The 17,487-nt window shown below is 39.8% G+C and overlaps 1 protein-coding gene across 1 annotated transcript in view; it reads left to right on the forward strand.

Moving 5' to 3' along the window:
- Positions 1-17,487, forward strand: part of CNTNAP3 (contactin associated protein-like 3) — a 251,219-nt gene that overhangs the window by 85,236 nt on the left and 148,496 nt on the right. The window lies entirely within an intron of this gene.

The following is a 17,487-nucleotide window of genomic DNA, read 5'->3' on the forward strand; positions in this document are numbered from 1 at the left end:
ATGTCAACAGCCGAATCAATGAAGCAGAAGAAAGGCTCTGAACTCAAAGACAGTTTAGTGAAATTATTCAGTTATAGGAGAAAAAACAATATAAAGTAATGAACCCTTATGGAACTTATAGGAAAGTATCAAAATAACAAAACATAAAAGTATGGACGCTGAAAAAGGAGAATAGAGACAAAGGACTAGAAAGTTTAGTTAAAGAAACAATAGGTTGGGTGTGGTGGCTCACACCTATAATCTCAGCACTTTGGGAGGCCGAGGTGGGAGCATTGCTTGAACCCAGGAGTCTGAGGTTGCAGTGAGCTATAATCATGCTATTGTACTCCAGTCTGGCTAATAGAGCAAGTTTCTGTTGCAGAGAGAGAGAGGGAAAAAAAAAACAGTAGCAGAAAGAAAGAAGGAAGGAGGGCGGGAGCAAAGAAGAAAGGAAGACAGGAAGGAAGGAAAAAAGCAGGCAGGAAGGCAGGCAGAAAAAGTTTATCAATCTGGGGAAAAATACACATTTTCATACATAGGAAGGTCAAAGGTCTCTAATCAGATTCAATCCAAGCAAGACTACACCAAGACATATTATTATCAAACTTTCAAAATTGAAGGACAAAAAGAGTATTCTGCAGCAAAAGAGCATCAAAGACAAAAAAAGCATGTCACATATAAGGGAGTTCCATTAATACTAGAATCAGACATTCACAGCAGAAACCTTACAGGCCAGGGGAGAGTGGGATGATATATTCAGGTGCTGAAAGGAAAAAACAAAACATAACAAAAACTGTCAACCAAGAATACACAGCAAAGCTCTTCTACAGAAAGAAAAGAGAAAAGGATTTTTGCAGATACACACGCAAAGTCAAGAGTTCATTACTTGGCAGGGCACAGTGGCTCACGCCTGTAATCCCAGCACTTTGGGAGGCCAAGGCAGGCAGATCACGAGGTCAGGAGATGGAGACCATCCTGGCTAACATGGTGAAACCATCTCTACTAAAAATACAAAAAATTAGCCAGGCGTGGTGGTGGGCGCCTGTAGTCCCAACTACTTGGGAGGCTGAGGTAGGAGAATGGCGCGAACCCAGGAGGCGGAGCTTGCAATGAGCCGAGATTGTGCAGCTGCACTCCAGCCTGGGCAACAGAGTGAGACTCTGTCTCAAAAAAAAAAAAAAAAAAGTTCGTTACACTGAGAAGTGTCTTACAAGAAATGCTAAAGGAAGTTCTTCGGGCTGAAAGAAAAGGATGTTACTTAGTGACACAAAAACATAAGAAAGTTTGAAACTCACTAGTAAAAGTAAGTACAAAAAGTTTAAGTCAAAAGTAAGTACAAAAGTAAGTCAAATTTTAAAACTGGTGGTAGTGTTTAAGTAACATTTATTACAGTGGTTAAAACAAACTATTAAAAATAGTTAAAGCTGCAATAATTCATTAAGGGTTATGCAATATAAAAAGCATCAAATACATAAAGTGTGTCTGGGTGGGTAAAAATGTTGAATTTTTATGTGTGATCATGATTAAGTTGTATTCAACTTAAAAAAACTTGCTGTAACTATAAGATAGTTTATGTCAACCTCCTGGTAACCACAAAGCAAAAACCTGTACTAGATATACAGAAGATACAAAGTAAGGAATCAAAGCATACCACTGTAAAAAATTGCCTAATCACAAAGGAAGATGGAAGGAGAAGGAAGGAGCAAAGGAAAACAAAGCCAGAAAGAATGAACTAAACAGCTGTAGTCAGTTCTTACCTGGCAACAATTACCTTAAATGTAGATAAATTAAACTATTCAATCAAAAGACATAGTGTGACTTAATGGATTATAAAAACTAGACCCAACTCTATGCTACACACAGGGAACTCACTTCACATATAAGGACACACATAGACTGAAAGCAAAGGGATGGAAAAAAGATATTCCATGCAAAGGAAACCAATAAAGAACAGAAGTAGCCGTACTTACACCAGATAAAATAGATTTTAAGTCCAAAACTGCCACAAGAGACAAAGTCAGTACATAATGCTAAAGGGGGCCGGGCGCAGTGGCTCACGCCTATAATCCCAGCACTTCGGGAGGCCAAGGCAGGTGGATCATGAGGTCAGGAGTTCGAGACCAGCCCTACCAACGTGGTGAAACACCGTCTCTACTAAAAAAAAAATACAAAAAAATTAGTCGGGCGTGGTGGTGTGTGCCTGTAATCTAGCTACTCAGGAGGCTGAGGCAGGAGAATCACTTGAACCCAGGAGGCAGAGGTTGCAGTGAGCTGAGATCGCGCCACTGCACTCCAGCCTGGGCAACAGAGCAAGACTCCGTCTCAGGAAAAAAAAAAAAAAAAAAGATAAAGGGGCCAGTTAACCAAGAGAATGTGACAGTTGTAAATATGTGTGCACCAAATGTTGGAATATCTGAATATATAAGGCAAATACTAACAGATCTGAAGAGAGGGGACTTAATAGGAGGGAACTTTTATATCCTATTTTCAGCAGTAGACAGGTCATCCAGACAGAAAATCAGTAAGGAAATATTAGACTTAAACTATATGTTAGACCAAATGGACCTACCAGACATAAACTGAACATTGTATACAACAGCAGCAGGAGACACCTTTTTCAAAATCACACAGAGAATTTTCTCCAGGATCGATCATATGTTAGGCCACAAAATAAGTCTTAATAAATTTAAGGAGATTGAAATCATATCAGTTATACTTTCTGACCACAGTGGTATGATTCTAGAAATCAGTAACTCAAGGAATTTGGCCGGACGCAGTGGCTCATGCCTGTAATCCCAGCACTTTGGAAGGCCAAGGTGGGCAGATCACGAGGTCAGGAGATGGAGACCATCCTGGGCAACATGATGAAACCCCATCTCTTCTAAAATACAAAAGTTAGCTGGGTGTGGTGCACACCTGCAGTCCCGGCTACTTTGGAGGCTGAGGTAGGGGAATCGCTTGAACCCAGGAGGTGGAGATTGCAGTGAGCCAAGCTCGTGCCACTGCACTCCAGCGTGGTGACAGAGCGAGACTCCGTCTCAAAGAAAAAGAAAATTCAGAAATACTTGGAAATAAACAACATGCTCCTGAACAACCAGTGGGTCAAAGATGAAATTTAAAGGGAAATTTTAAAATGTCTTTAGACAAAAAAAATTGACCCATGCCATATCAAGACACATGGGATAAGTGTTCTAAGCAATTCTAAGTTGATAGCAATAATGGCCTACATCAGCAAGGAAGAATGATCTCAAATAAACAACCAAACATTACACCCCAAGGAACTAGAATAACAAGAACAAACTAAGCTCAAAGTTAAAGAAGGAAAGAAATAATAAAGATCAGAGCAGAAACAAATAAAATATAGACTAGAAAAACAATAAAAATGATCCATAAAACTGAAAGTCAGGTTTTTAAAAATATAAACAAAATAGACAAATCTTTAGCTAGACTAAGAAAAAAAGTCTCAAAATCAGAAATAAAAGAGGAAGCATTACAATCAATATTACAGAAATACAAAGGATCTTAATAGACTACTATGAATAAGTATACATCAACAAATTGGACAACTTAGAAGTGCATAAATTTCCAGACACATACAACCTGCCAAAACTGAACCATAAAAAAAGAAAATCTGAGCAAACCAGTAATGAGCAATACAATTGAATCAGTAGTAAAAAGCTCTAATTAAATAAAGACCTAGGCCCTGATGGCTTCACTGCTGAATTTTACCAGACATTTAAAGAACTAATACTAATTATTCTCAAACACTTCCACAAAATGGAAGAGAAGGGAATACTTTCAAATTCATTTTGTAAGACCAGCATTACCCTGATACCAAACTCAGAAAGTACACTACAAAAAAAGAAAATTATAGGCCAATATCCTCATGAGCATAAATGCAAAAAAAAAGCTCTATGAAATTTTAGCAAACCAAATTCAACAGCATATTAGAAAGATCATTCACAATTGTCAAGTGAGATTTATCTGTGGGATGAATTGATGGTCCAATATAGGCAAATCTATAAATGTAACATATCATGTTAATAGAACAAAGGACAAAAAACATGATTATCTCAATAGACGCAGCACAAGCATTTGACAAAATCTCTAACAACCTTTTTATGCTAAAATCTCTCAACATACTGGGTATAAAAAGGACAATATACCTCAATACAATAGAGGCCACATATGACAAACCCTCAGCTAACATCTTACTCAATGGTGAAAAGCTGAAAACTCTTCCTCTGAGATCCAAACAAGACAAGGACGACCCTCTCACCACTTCTTTCAACATAGTACTGAAAGTTCTATCCGGAGCAATTAGACAAGAAAAAGAAAGAGAAAACATCCAAATTGGAAGAAAACAGAAGTTAAATTGTCCCTGTTTGCAGATGACATGATCTCATATATAGAAAACCCTAAACACTTCAACAAAACATTATTAGAACTAATGAATAAATTTCAGGCTGGGCGTGGTGGCTCATGCCTGTAATCTCAGCACTTTAGGAGGCCAAGGTAAGAAGATCACTTGACTCCAGTGGTTCGAGACCTGGACAACATGGCAAGACTCCCATTTCTACAAAAAATACAAAATTAGCTGGGCATGGTGGCATGTGCCTGTAGTCCCAGATACTCAGGAGGCTGAGGTGGGAGGATCACCTGAGCCCAGGAGGTTCAGGCTGCAGCAAGCTGTGATAGTGCCACTGCACACCAGCCTGGGTGACAGAACAAAACTCTGTCTCAAAAGAAAAAAACCCCAAAAAACTAATAAATATATTCAATAAAGTTGCAGCACATCAACAGAAAAATCAATTGTGTTTCAATATACGAATAATGAAGTATCTGAAAAGAAATCAAGAAGATAATTCCATTTATAATAGCATCAAAAATAAAATTCCTATGAATAAATTTAATCAAGGTGGTGAAAGACTTGTTCACTGAAGTTTACAGTGTTTTGTAGTAGACTATAAAATATTGATGCAAGAACCTGAAGATAACACAAATGAATGGAAAGATATCCCATGTTCATGGATTGGAAGAATTAATATTATTAAAGTATTCGTAATACCCAAGGTAATCTACAGATTCAGTGCATTACCTATGAAAATTCTAATAACAGTTTCCACATAAATAGAGAAAACGATCCTAAGATTTGTGTGTAACCACAAAAGACCTCCAATAACCAAAGCAATCTTGAGCATAAAGAACAAAGCTGGAGGCATCACACTATCTGATATCAAAATGTACTACAGAGCTGTAACAATTAAAACAGCATGGTACTGACGTAAAAACAGACACATACTTAGACCAATGGAACACAATAGAGAGCCCAGAAATAAATCCAGGCATTTACTGTCCATTGATTTTTGACAGAGGTGCCAAGAATACACATTGAAGAAAGTTCAGTCTCTTCAGTAAGTGGTATTGGGTAAATGGGGATATGTACGCACAAGAGAATGAAATTAGACCCTTGTCTCACACTGTATGCAAAAATCAACACAAAATGGATTAAAGACTTAAACCTATGACCCATAACTGTGAAACTACTAAGAGAAAACACAGAGGAAAAGCTCCATGATACTGATCTAGGAAATCGTTTCCTGGATACAGCCCCAAAAGCATTGGCAACAAAACCATAATTAGATGAGGTTATTTCAAAGCCATTTTCTGCACAACGCAGGAAACCATCAGCAGAGTAAAAAGACAACCTATGGGGTGGGAGGAAATGTTTTCAAAGAATACATCTGACACGGGGTTAATATTCAAAATGCATAGGCAACTCAGACATCTCAACAGCAAGAAAACAAGGAACTGTGCTTTTTAGAAATGGGCAAAAGACCTGAATAGACGTTTCTCAAGAAAGATAGATGTGTGGCCAACAGGTATATGAAAAAATGCTCAATATCACAAATCATCAGGGAAATGCAAGTTAGAACCACAATGAGATACCACCTCGTACTTGTTGGAATGGTTATCATCAAAGAGACAGAAGATAGCAAGTGTTGATGAAGATGTGAGAAAAGAGGATCCCTGTATACTGTTGGTGGCAATGTAAATTAGTATAGCCATTATGGAAAGCAGTGTGGAGGTTCCTCAAAAAATTAAAAATAGAATTACCAAATGACTCAGCAATCCCACTATTGGGTATGTATCCAAAGGAAATTAAGTCAGTATGTCTTTTAGATATCTGTACAAGCATGTTCATTGCAGTATTCATAATAGCCAAGATTTGGAATCAACTGAAGTGTCCATCTGCGGATGAGTGGATATAAAGAAAATGTGGTGTACATACACAATGCGATATATTGCAATTTGGCCATAAAATAAAAGAAATCCTTGCCAGGCGCAGTGGCTCATGCCTGTAATCCCAGCACTTTGGGAGGCCGGGGCAGGCAGATCATGAGGTCAGGAGATGGAGACCATCCCGGCTCACACAATAAAACTCCATCTCTACTAAAAATACAAAAAAAACGTAGCCAGGCATGGTGGTGGGCGCCTGTAGTCCCAGCTACTCGGGAGGCTGAGGCAGGAGAATGGCGTGAACCCGGGAGATGGAGCTTGAAGTGAGCCGAGATTGTGCAGCTGCACTCCAGCCTGGGTGACAGAACGAGACTCTGTCTCAAAAAAAAAAAAAAAAAAAAATGCTATTTATTTGTGAAAACATAGATGAACCTGGAGGACATTATGTTCACTCTAATAAGCGAGGCACAGAAAGATCAATACTGCAGGATCCAGCTTATATGTGGAATCTAAAAATGTTGAGCCCATAGAAGCAGAAGGTGGAATAGTTGTTACCAGGGACTAGTGAGTGTGGGAGTTGGGGAGCTGTTGGTCAAAGGATATAAAATTTCAGTTATATAGGAGGAATAAGTTCAAGAAATCTATTGCACAAAATGGTGACTATAGTTAATAACAAAGTATTGTGTCCTTGAAAATTGCTGAGAATACATTTTTAGTTTCTCACCACAAAAGTAAGTATGTGAGGTAATACATATTTAATTAGCTTGATTTACTCATTCAATTATGTATGCATGTTTCAAAACATCAAGTTGTACACAATAAGTGCATATTTTATTTGTCAAATTAAAAAAAAATTAATTTTCATAAAAGGATAAGCAGTACGATTGGTAAAAAGAAATTGTAAAAGGAGTTAGTCTTACCAGTTAGAAAAATACATAGAGGCTGGGTGCAGTGGCTCACGCCTGTAATTCCAGCACTCTGAGAGGCTGAGGTGGGCAGATCACCTGAGGTCAGGAGTTCAAGACACAGGGTTGGTGAAACCCTGTCTCTACTGAAAATACAGAAATTAGACAGGTGTGGTGGCGTGCACCTGTAATTCCAGCTACTTGGGATGCTGAGGCAGGAGAATCTCTTGAACCCTGGAGGTGGAGGTTGCCGTGAGCCGAGATTGCGCCACTGCACTCTAGCCTGGGTGACAGAGTGAGTGAGACCGTGTCTCAAAAAAAAAAAAGAAACATACATAATAAATAGAGGTTGATTCTGGATTTTAGTATGCTTGATATTAATAGCAGTGGAAAAAATAGTATCAGTTAACAAATTAAAATATATATGCTAATATAAGATGTGGCATTTTAAATTAGTAAGAAAAAATTAATAAATGGTGCTGGGGAAACTAGGTATCCTCAGGAAAATATAAAGAAAACTGGATCATTACCCTACTCCTTGCATCAAAGTAGATTGTAGATGAATTAAAGATTTTAAAGTAAAGTATCCACAGAAACAGTTCTAGAAGATTCTGGGAGACGTTTGCATATATAATAAGGGAGTGGGCATGTATTTCTATGCAAGATGTAAAAGCAAGACCACAGTAAAGAGACTAATAAATTAGATTATTTGAAACTTACCAGAAGATATCAATTTATGAATGGAAAATAATATTTTAATATATGTGACACAATTTTTTTATAAAGTGCTCTTATACATCAATGGATAAAGATTTAAAAAAGCAATGTAAAATTGAGAAGGATTAATAGGCATTCCACATGAAGAAAAAATAGTTTATAAATTTATGAGATAATGCCAGGCACGGTGGCTCACGTCTGTAATCCCAGAACTTTGAGAGGCTGAGGCGGGCAGATCACAAGGTCAGGAGATCGAGACCATTCTGGCCAACACGGTGAAACCCTGTCTCTACTAAAAAATACAAAAAATTAGCCAGGCATGGTGGTAGGCGCCTTTAGTCCCAGCTACTCAGGAGGCTGAGGCAGGAGAATAGCGTGAATTGGGAGGTGGAGCTTGCAGTGAGCCTAGATTGCGCCACCGCACTCCAGCCTGGGCAACAGAGCCAGACTCTGTCTCAAAAAAAAAAAAAATTAAACATTCATGAGATAATATTCAACCTTGTTTGTAAGTTAAAGAAATGCAAATTAAAACAGCAGTGAGGTGCTAGTCAATTGATTAGAACAACTAAAACATTGAGACTGTGTTGCTTCGCACGTTACTTTCAACTATGCTTTTGTAGTTAATGCATTAAATTTAAAGTATCTTAAAATCTAAATAGTACACAAACATGCAATATTGTGGATATTATTGCTCAGATAAGGCTCAGGTTAAAAACAATCAGTTTTAAGAACAAATTTAAATATGAAGACGTTATGTATCTTGAGTGCTTACTGTGCACTAAATATGATTCTTTGTGCTTTGTACGTATTAAAATCCTCACACAACTCTATGAGGTAGATACTAATATTCTTCCCAGATAAAAACAAGGAAAGCAAAAAGACAGGCTTTATTTATTTGCCCCAATCATAGAGCTAGTTAGTGGTAGCACAAGGATTTGAACTCAAGCAGTCTGGCTGCAGAATCTTGACTCACAACCCCTCACCACATCTGGGAATGTTTTAGGTCTGTTTCATGTGTGCACATGAAAAGGTAAAACTCAAATGATTCAATATCAGGAACTGGGGACTTTTTATGAATATGATTTCTTGAAGAACCATTTGGCACTACCTATAAAATTAAAGTTCCAAAAAATGATCAACTTGCAGTGTACTGAATGGAGGTAATGCAAAAAGAATGATGCTTTCAGTTTCTCTCAATGTGTAGTCTACGTTAAGCAGCAATGCCACTTCTAGGAATTTATCCCACAATCATACTGTAACGTGCATATATGCATGAAGAGATTAACTGTAACATTTTATGAATAGAATGGTAAATATGTTAGTACAGCTCTCTTTCAGTGGTCATGGTACATTTATACTCTGGAATAACATGCAGCCTTGAGAAATAACGTCGTAAACATACTTACTGTAAATGAACTTCAAGATATTTTTCTAAAATCAAGGAATAAGATAAGATATTCTCCCATTTGAAATTCCCACAATGAATATATATACATTCATACTCATGTAAATAGGAAATATTTCTGGAAGGACACATAGGAAAAATCATAGCATTTTTTTCCCTCTGGGTAACGGGAATGGGGTAAAAATACAAAATGGAGCAGATATGGTTTAAACTATGTGAATCGTATGGCTTTTCAATTAAAAACAAAGAAATTGAAATAAACTTTAAAAAGTAGTAAGTAGTGATTTTTTTCCCACTGAAATTTCTCCAGGATGAAGGCCAATTGATAAAGCTCAGTATACTGATATAAAACCTGAAAGTGAACATCAAGACCTTACCTTGAGGTGAGAGTGAAGGGCAGTGGCCGGGACGTGTGGGCATCAGTGTACTGGTAAAGGCTTTCATGGGCTTTCAAATGCAAAGGAACAGCCTGGATGTCAGGAGGAGTCCCAGCTAGGGAGGTCATTTGGTTTAGCACAGAAGGAGCTTATTAGATTAAAAAGCCACAACAACGGCTACAAAACTGTATCTCACTCAAGTTAAGTGTCATCCTAACCTCGTGACATTTATTAGTGGATATAAACGCAATGGAAATAAATAGGAGCCTTCAGATTCTAGTTTTAATATTTATTTTGGTGGTGGTTTGTAAAGTAAAGAGTCTTTTCACGTGTTTAGTGTTGAACGAATGATGCTTATTCACATCCTGGGTCATCAGTCCTTGACCATCACGTGACGTGGTGCAGCCAGCACCTGGCTAAGGATAACTGAGCGCTGTTCCTAAAATAGCCCCTAACAAACTCCTGGCCGAATACAAGGTACTCAATAGCTGTGAGCTTCCTCCCCTTTGATTACAAAATGCAGGGTGGAGGTGGAATCCAGTCGTGCACTATAAGGCTGAACCTTGTGAATGTGCTGATATCTAAGTATCTTGACCTACAAAAATATCAGTTTCATGTGATCAAGCTAATAGATATACTTTGACTTTCCAGTTTAAAATCACCCATTTCTGTGGCAAAACTATAAAGGGAGGGCAGTACCAGTTTTCCACAGGGGCAGCTACAGTTCAGACTCTTCAAGTTCCTATCTAAGCTCTCCTCATTTTTAAATTCATATGGTGTAACTATTTCTCATGCTAAGATTTCATGAGTGTGTGCAAACACACACACACACACACACACACACAAAAGTGCTGCAACAAGCTACAATGAAGAAATTCCAAAGTAGACTGAACAATGCGTTGAGGCCTCCTTACTAAGTAATCTACAATAAGGAAGCACAATGATGTAAAGCTTAATATTTTATTATGCTCTAAAGTATTGTTGAAGTTTAAAGTCAGTTAGCTTTGCTCAGTCCTCCACTTTCTCATCAACCTTTGTATTGATGGACTCCCAGAGTTCTCCCAGAGGACCCATTTGGAAGGGGAAAATGCATCAATACAAGTCTGCCATGGTTTGGGTGGGTGTGCTGGGTAAACCTTGTGAAGAAAGGCGGCTCATCGCTCTCTCAATAGAAATAAATGGCTTTGCTGTTGGAGCAGCCAGCCCTGTCCACCACTTGAACCCGGCTTTCTTCTAGGGTGGCTCCCTTTTACATTTCAACTGCTGACTCGGTTTCTAAGTTGCTGCTACTAGTCAGTCACTAGAGTTTTGCATCTTTACTCTCATGACCATTTCTCCAGTTCTTGCTGTCCTTTGGTGTCAGGTTCGCCCCCAAACATTTGTCATCTCATCACCTCTGAATCAGGTCCTTTCGCCAGCAGTAAAGCCCTGTGTTTGCCAATTGGTCACCACCTCAGAAATATTGACTAATTTCTCTTCTGCCATTTACTCAGAAGTAAATGACTTCTGAGATGGCTCCATTTCCAGATGCCTTTCTGAACTGCCATGAGCTACAACGGCTTGCCCACTCTTTTCCCTGCCAGTCTTTGAAACTCAGTTATTTTCCATTCTGTCTTACAATGATTCTATGCAGGCATTTTCCCCAAATTATACATATGACAGAAATTCATGACAAATCTAATATTTACATGCCACTGCCTAAAACATGTATCGTTTAGGCTATCTTTACATTCAGAATATTATTGCTTATTTCAGATTGTGAATTCCTAATATATGAGTCCCTTTATCGAAGCATTTGAACCATCTTGCTTAGGGGCTGGGAACAATGCGGCTGAGACCTACTGGGCTCCATTCCTAGGAGGTTACGGTATTTTTAGTTACAGGATGAGACAGGAGGTCAGCACAAGATACAATTCACAAATACCTTGCTGATAAAACAGGATACGGTAAAGAAGCTGGCCAAATGCCACCAAAACCAAGATGGCAATGAGAGTGACCTCTGGTCATCCTTATTGCTCAACTAAGTTAATTATAATTTATTAGCGTGCCAAAAGACACTTCCACCAGCGCCATGACAGTTTACAAGTGCCATGGCAACGTCCAGAGGTTATGCTATGTGGTCTAAAGTGGGGAGGAACCCTCAGTTCTGGCAGTTGTGTGCCCCTTTCTTGGAATACTCATGAATAATCCACCCCTTGTTTAGCATATAATAAAGAAGTAACTACATTTCTTTGAGCAGCCCGTGCTGCTGTGCTGCCTCTGGAGTGGCCATTCTTTTGTTCCTTTACTTTCTTAATAAACTTGCTTTCACTTTCTGGACTTGCCCCAATCTGTTTCTGGCACAAGGTCGAAGAACCTGTTTTTGGGGTCTGGCTCGGGATGCTTTCAGGTAACACGGTCTTATTTCTTCATATGGATGAATTCTTAAATCATCTCCACAATGAATATTTTCCTAATACTTTTAAAAATAATATGAAATAATATGGATAAGAATAAATATTAATAATGCTGTATTCTTAATGATTCTCTTTTTGATTAAAACGTAATATTCTATCTAGTTCCATCACTGCTGGATTACCTTACAGAGGTTTCTGCTTATAAAGAGACATACATTTCTCAAGGAAAACTCTCCCTCATAAATAGCGGGACCTGAACAACATGGCTTCTCTCCCATCCACGTTTCCAATTCCTGTCTAAATAGGCTTTGCATAGAATCCTTTGTTTATTGCATTAGAAACATATTCTTCCTTTCAGAGATGTCCTTGTGGAATAACCTTTGGTGCTATGGAAAAGAGTCAAGTGTCAAGACATTAGTTCTGAAGTAGCCGTTTGGTGTCAAGCATGAGAATAAAAGATGGGCATCAAAAACATTAGCACTTAACCTCAGTCAGGATTTTGTCTGTGAAACAGAAAAAAATCCAAGAGAAATCAGATTTGATCTGCATTCTGAAAATGAGAATTTTTTTTTTACATTTAAACTCCTATCTCTTATTTTGTATTCTTTAATGTCCTTATTAATCATTCAAATCAAATGGCTTGTCTTTCTTTCAGAGCCTTGTACATTTTAAAGACACCATGTCATTCTTTTTACAAGAGAGAAAAATTACTCATGCAGTAGAAAGAGTTCCCCAGGGAGCTATTGTGCTACACTCTGGCAAGAGTTTTATTAGCTAAACTTCTGACTGAAAGGAAAAATAAATTCAGATTTAGGAATGGCTTCTATTTATTGTAAGGAAGTTTACAAAAATTACTGAAAAATATCCCAAGAACACAATGTAGATTGGTGATATTTTTTGCATCTTTACTTCTCCAAATAATAAAAAAGTTAAACGGCCAATAAATTTACATTAACAGCGAATTGTTTACCCTTGAATCAGAATGAATTCATTACTTCAGTAATTAGTTAAGCAAACTCAAATGAAAACTAGGTTCTCCTAAAAAGCTCACACATCAGTATTGCCAAGTCACAGGTAAAACACCTCTAAACAGAGAAATTAGCCCTATCACATCTCATTAATTTGCTGTCGACAAACTTTTGAACACACACATTGAGCTCCCATATGTACAAGTACTACGGGTTTCTTTTATTGTTCTATTTAGAGTCTTAATACTAAGATTTTTTTTTCTTCATCTGAGCTAAATTCCTTGAGCTGTGACACAAAATCTTTTACAAAAATTATTTCTGAAAGGAAACTGCATTTGTGTGCTGTGACCGGGCAGAGCAAGCTGTAGCTAACTCGGAGTTCAGGTTCAGGAATATGCATTTCTTATCCTTCCCAAATCTTTTTTCATGATACCTGCTTTGGGCATTGTTTGGAGCTTCTGGTTGCCAGAGGTCTTATAGGATCACATCTTAGATCAAGGCAGGCCTACCTGCCAGAGCTGCAGAACACTGGGTACTGGGCTGGTCATCCTCGCCCTTTCTCTCTTCTTCTCTCCTTCCCTCTCCTTTCCTCTCATCTCCTCCATCCCTTCCCCTCTGTGGATCCTTATTCTCCAGTTCCTTGTGTGATGGCACCAAATATGTGGCTGAATCTGGTACCCAAGCTAATGTGTTAGAGGAAAATGGTTAATGAAAACCACCAGCACACTCCCTCTGTTCTGGCTGCTGTGTGCATTTTAACAATGGATTCTGGAAGTAATAGTCCCACTTCAGCTATTTAACCCAAGACTGACTGGAATGCTAGGAATGTCAAATCAGGCAGGACAGAGTTTTGTCATCAGAGCAAGCAAATGTCAGGTGAACTGGAAGACAAAGCAGGACACAGGTAAGAATGCAGATTCCGAGTCAGATCGGTTGGGTTCAAATACTGGCTTCACCATTTGCTAGCTGTATGAACTTGGGCTAGCTGATTAACCACTTTGTACCTCGTTTCTTCATCTATATAGTAGGTGTTATTCTAGAACATACTTACAGGATTATTGTGAAAATGAAACCAAAATAATCTGTATAAATTAGTGATAGATCTAAGGTCATCAGTAAATTGATCAATGGATAAGAATAGATGCCTGATTGCAGAGGACTTAGGAGAGGAAATGAGTTAATGAAAAGGAGAGAGCAAATGATGAATACTTTCTCTAGAAGTTGAAATGCTTAGAGAAAGAGAGTGGGATAGCAGTAGCAAGAGGGACATAACACTGGCAGAAGATGGTGTGAAGTGGAAGCTAGAGCAACTAGAGCATGGTCACTGCCAGGGATGCTGGTAGAACTCCCATGCCCATCAAGAGCTTGGAGACAGCAGAAACTCACAAGAGTAGCTGAGGGCAAGGTCCCAGATGGACAGCAGGGAAAAGGATCCAGAACATAGAAGATACTGAAAAACAATAATGTTTTCTGAAACAGGAGGAAAATAGCTAATTATATATGCTTTATTTTAAATTTCTGAAAGGGAGTTTATGGTTGTTTCTTACCTACTTGATGTTCAGAAGATTCAAGCTCTGTGATATGAGTAATGAAGGATCTGGTGCAGTGGCTCATACCGGTAATCCGAACACTTTGGTAGGCTGAGGCAGGCAGATCCCTTGAGTCCAGGAGTTCAAGACCAGCCTGGACAACACAGTGAGACCCCTGTTGTAGTGTAGTTGTAGTGATGTCCGAGTAGTTGTAGTGATGTGTGCCTGTAGTCCCAACTACTCGGAAAATTGAGGAGGATTGCTTGAGCCTGGTAGGTCGAGGCTGCAGTGAGCTGTGATCGAGCCGGTGCACTCCAGCCTGGGTGACAAAGCAAGAGCCAGTCTCAAAAACAAATAAACAAGCAAACAAAAAGTGATAAGAGTAAAGTGGAATTAAGGTAGGAAATTTGTATGTGTGTGTAATAGAGGATGTGGAATGGAAAAAGATTTTGACAGGGAACAAGAGTCACTAGTACTAGTACATTTCTACGCTGGAAACACCTGATGATTCCAACATTCATTCAAGATTGAGGACCATTGTCCTCATAGAATATAGACCCCAGGATGGAGACCATGAATAGGGACCCCACCTGCACAGCTAGGGGGTTTTCTCCAGCAATAGTCAGCTGTTTGCAGAACCTGAGAAGGCAACTGAGAAGACCGACCTAGAGTTAGCATCTGTAGGTATGCCGACATTGAGGATTTGGCGACATAAATGCTAACAAATTGGCAAAAGAGTAAGCAGAAAAAAGGTACCATGCTGTTTAGGCAATGTGGAGAGGACAGTTAGATCAAGAGAGGCTGATAAAGAAAATCAGAAAGAGTCAGCATGTCAAACTATAGTGTGGGAGTGAGAAATCTAGGAATATCTAGAGGTGTACAGTCAACACAGAGTTTAAATAATATTTCAAAGATGGTGCCCCCATCCCAGGCGGTGATGAGGATGGCGGTGGGAATGAGGCTGAAGTGGAGCAGCTGGAACTCATTTGCGTCAGGGAACCTGAAGTCAAAGGGTCTAATTGATGTTCCTCAAGGGCGTTCATATTGTGGCTTTGGGATAGAGGAGATGGTGATAAGTGTAAGGGAATGACTTGGAGTTTAGAAAATGACAATGGCGGCCGGGCGCGGTGGCTCAAGCCTGTAATCCCAGCACTTTGGGAGGCCGAGACGGGCGGATCACGAGGTCAGGAGATCGAGACTATCCTGGCGAACACGGTGAAACCCCGTCTCTACTAAAAAATACAAAAAAACTAGCCGGGCGAGGTGGCCGGCTCCTGTAGTCCCAGCTACTCGGGAGGCTGAGGCAGGAGAATGGCGGGAACCCGGGAGGCGGAGCTTGCAGTGACCTGAGATCCGGCCACTGCACTCCAGCCTGGGCAACTCCGTCTCAAAAAAAAAAAAAAAAAAATGACAATGGCCAGGAAGGGTAGAGGTAGCTATAGTCAAATGATATTTAAGAGAAGAGAGAACTTTCTCATTGTGTTAGTTCAGTTACTTTTGTGAAGAAGTACAATGTTGTGAAATGAAAGGAGATTAGTGAAAATGTGTCCAGACCCCACCACAAATAAGATGAGGGGAAATGAGGAAACTGCATTCCTGAGTGTTACAAGGGCAGGGGTGTCCAAAAGAAAGATCTAAGTTTTAATCAAGGTGTAGATCAGTGTCCAACACCCATTATTACTGAGTATTTATTGTATACCAGGTGAGATTTTTAGATTCATTCTATTGTTTACTTTTTCATAATTAACTTGGGATGAAGAAATATAACTTCAGAGAGGCTCAGTAATGTGCTCACGTCACACAAGCAGAGCCTGTATCAGAAACCTTGGGCTGCCCACCTGGGGAGCCAGTCTCAATTTCTGCGCTACACCAGAATATTCTGAGATAAGACTAGTCTTTTTTCTTCCTCCTTTCCTCCCCTCAACCTCATCCCCCTTCCTTCTTTCTTTCTCCCTTCCCTCCCCTCCCTTCCTCTCCCCTCCTTTTCCCTTCCCTTCCTTATGAGGATCAAAGAGCGCAGAGAAAAAAAACTGTAGGGAAGGAAGAAGAGAAGTGGGGACTGCATAGGCGGATGGGAGTGCGGAGAGCCCGGATGAGGACAGATTGACCTGAGGATCGATGGCATAGGATTTGAGGACATGTCCAGGGATGACAGGGATGAGAGGCCTGGGGGAATGGCTGCTAGTGGGTCTCTGAATGGAATTCTGAGGTTTTGCTGCCATCCCAGCCCAGAACGTGTCCCTCTTCAGGGTTCCACACAGAAACATTAATCCCAAACCATTTGGCGCGCTGTGGATTCGGTCTCCCTGCTGGGAGTGGGGGCGAAGATCAGGCGCAGCTGTTCCCCTCGGGATTGGAATTTGTCAGTGAGGATAAGTTTAGTGTTGGGCAAAATGCATTTCCTGCCTTTTAAAGGAATATGAATTTGCTCAGCTAAGAAGGACCCCAGGGCACTTTCATGTAGAAGGGGCGGAAGACTTCGTTCCAGGTCCAAGTTCGTTTCACTCTGAGTCCTAGGAAGCACCTCCTCCTTTCTAGTCCCTCAGGCATTTTGTTGTCTAAAGAAATGTTTGAACCCAAGTGGCTGGTCCTAAAGCACCGTCACAGAGAACCAGAGGAGAGAGGGAGGAAGGATGAAAAAGGGATGCAGGTGAGAGGGGCGGGGGCAGGGTGCTGGTGCGGTTCACACCAGAAGAAAGGGAGGAAGGGGCGGAAGGGGGAGTGGGGGTGGGAGGGAGAGGGGAAGCAGGGAAGGAAGGAAGGAAGGCTGGATGTTTTCATCTCACTTCGCCCTTCTCCAGGCTGGAGGCTGGAGAACTCGACTAGACTCATTTCTTTCTGTTTATAATTTGCCATGTCATTTTAAAATTTCATTTTTAATTTATTTTCCCATTTAATCTTGTTTTGGGATTGAATTTGCTTTGGTTTTGCTTTCTGCTTTTTTCCTCCTGATTTTAGCTTTAGTAACCAC

Source organism: Colobus angolensis, unplaced genomic scaffold (genome assembly GCF_000951035.1).
Source record: "Colobus angolensis palliatus isolate OR3802 unplaced genomic scaffold, Cang.pa_1.0 Scaffold72, whole genome shotgun sequence".
Lineage (NCBI taxonomy): Eukaryota > Metazoa > Chordata > Mammalia > Primates > Cercopithecidae > Colobus > Colobus angolensis.